Source organism: Cephus cinctus, unplaced genomic scaffold (genome assembly GCF_000341935.2).
Source record: "Cephus cinctus unplaced genomic scaffold, Ccin1 Ccin1_scaffold1124, whole genome shotgun sequence".
Lineage (NCBI taxonomy): Eukaryota > Metazoa > Arthropoda > Insecta > Hymenoptera > Cephidae > Cephus > Cephus cinctus.
The window spans coordinates 513092-515605 of record NW_014333629.1 but is presented as its reverse complement, the minus strand read 5'-3'; the positions used below and the strand labels follow the sequence as shown (position 1 = coordinate 515605).

The 2514-nt window shown below is 36.7% G+C and overlaps 1 protein-coding gene across 7 annotated transcripts in view; it reads right to left on the bottom strand.

The window, feature by feature from the left end:
• Positions 1-2514, bottom strand: part of LOC107272200 (leucine-rich repeat-containing protein 24) — a 170918-nt gene that overhangs the window by 97030 nt on the left and 71374 nt on the right. Inside the window, exon 1 of one of the 7 annotated variants that reach the window (XM_025089497.1) lies at positions 1863-1883. The exons of the other annotated variants lie outside the window; for them this stretch is intronic. The gene's annotated coding sequence lies outside the window, so the exon portion shown is untranslated. Of the gene's footprint in view, positions 1-1862; positions 1884-2514 lie in introns of those variants that run through there. 7 annotated transcript variants of the gene reach the window in all.

The following is a 2514-nucleotide window of genomic DNA, read 5'->3' as shown; positions in this document are numbered from 1 at the left end:
ACGGATGAGGGAGATAATCGCACCATCATCAGAACAGAGCACATATATTCCATGGTGGAAGGAGATGATATGTATGAGGGGAGAGGGGAAAGGGGGGGGGGTAAATGGGCCGCTTGCCAAATCACGGACAAGTGAGGGAAAGCGGAAGTGCTTTTACTATATATATCATTTATCACGGGCAGAATGCGAAGCGCGATGCTTCTTCATATGATAAATGTGTGTACGCGTTTGATGGTCGTGACGGTAAGATGAAAAATCCATATTTTTGTGAAAAACAAAAAAAAATGCAATTTTTAATTACTTCGATTAGAATTTTTAATATCGATCTTGTTGCTATGTTTGATGTATTTATAGAAATAGTGCAAGAGCGACTGGAGCTGTTATACATATATAATTGTCTTACTTTCTTGTCCGTTCACTAACCGACCGTATCGTCTGATGTCAGTGCACAGTGCGGTGCAGGTAGGTAGTTAGACTGGGAAAATTACACCTTTCCCGCGAAATATGTTATCATTATGAGATAACGGTACCAACGATGCTGATATTTTTTAATAACGCACGACAACTGAAGTCATACGAAATTCTCGTATACACGGTTATTTGGTCCAAACGTGTGGCGCGGGAACATGATTTTATCATAAAAGGACTCAAATGAGAGACGTTAACATCCGATGGTACGTTTGGGCTGAATAACGAGGTATTGGTTAACTGTATGAGTTTCTTATTAAATTTACTTAATTCGTCTCGTATATATACTGTGTTGAAATTATACCAAATTCGCAAATACGAATATGATATTCATATGCAGTATGGATATTCTTGCGGTAGTTATTGAAAACAGGGAAAACTTGGACTAAGAATTGTACAAGTAAAATTAAAACTTCATATACATATGAAGTATGTATGTATTTACACGACGTGAAAATACATAGGCGATTGAGAAAATGAAAAAAAAAAAAACCCAAAACGATTACGTAGAAAGATTCAAAAGCATCGTTAAAAGTCATTTTCAAAGTTGCCACGGTATAGATTCGTGACCTGATGATTTATCGATTCGCGACGACTCGAGTTCACCGTAAATCATTATTCCGGAATAAAAAGGACGACCGAGACGACGCCGAGCGTCGATTTTATCGGATTCTACTAAGAAAGGTTAACTTATGCCAACCCATTAGTTCCCTTGGAAGCAGCACTGGTTTCGAAAATATGTAAAAGAATATTTTACACGAAAAACATGTTTGTCATCGATATCAAAGTACTGCCGGTGGCTTCGACGCCTGGCGTCGCGACGCGAATCTTTCCTGTACCATCCCTATATACTATCGATGGCAAGCACAGTTAAAGGGATGACGAATACTTAATAATTCATGAAAGATCCCAACCTGGTTCCTGGCGACAGTTTTATTCGCTCGCGATAAAAAGAAAAGGAAAGAAAAGAATAAAAAGAAATTGATAAGAGAAAAAGAAAATATAAAATTCCTGAATAAACTCGATGAAGAAAAAAAGGTACGAACGATGCAGGCAAAGTGGCACGTTTATTGGCTTCTTTATATTTTCACGGAATTTTATGCTTTTACCTAGTATCCATTTTCTTTATCTTTTTCTTTCACGCATCTCTCTTGCTTTCTCTTACTGTTGCGTTATCTCGTATTATTTTTCAATATATTCCATACCACCCTATCCCCTCTCCTCCTCTCGACAAGACACGTACACACCGTACACAGAGTTCTTCGTATAACGACGCAAGAAGATGGGAAGAACATAAAGATTCAAGAGAAGTTATTAATGTTCTCTTGGACCCCCTTTATAGATGCAGAATTCGAATGACGCGAAATTATTATTATTATGCCATATTACAATACCTCATTGGCGCTTCAATCCTTCGATCAAAAACTGCACTTTGCAGCACACGTAAATAACTGATGGTTCTTATCGTTACGTTACTCATTTCCCGAAATACGAATTTTATCACTTTATTACTTTTCTCTCTATTCCTCGACTCTAGTTTACTGATTGACGGACGCGAAGCAACTGCGGTTACTGTGTAAGTTTCGGAAACGACTGTGGTGCCATCTGGTCACGTGGTTTTTTTTTCTGTGTAACTGAAACTACTATTGAGACGTTGGCTGTGTTTGTTTACATTCCATAAAAGGTCTTTTTCTCTATTATTATTATCATATACTTCTATCGTTGTACTGTCTACAATTCTCTAATTTGCTATATTTATGTATATATTATAGAAAGGCAGGAAGCTTTAATTAAAATTTAGTCTTAAGTTATTCTATTATTTTTATCGCTTTAATCCGGTATGCATGTTTTGTTCTAATTTACTGTAATTCAATCCTGCTATTGTAATTGTGTTTTCGCAGTATACGGGATATGCTTTTAATATGGAATTAAAAACATTTCTCTCTCTCTCTCTCTCTCTCTCTCTCTCTCTCTCGCTACTTTGCAATTATATAGATTTACACTCCTGCGACATTTCTTATGCAAATTCGGAATTAAAAACATTTC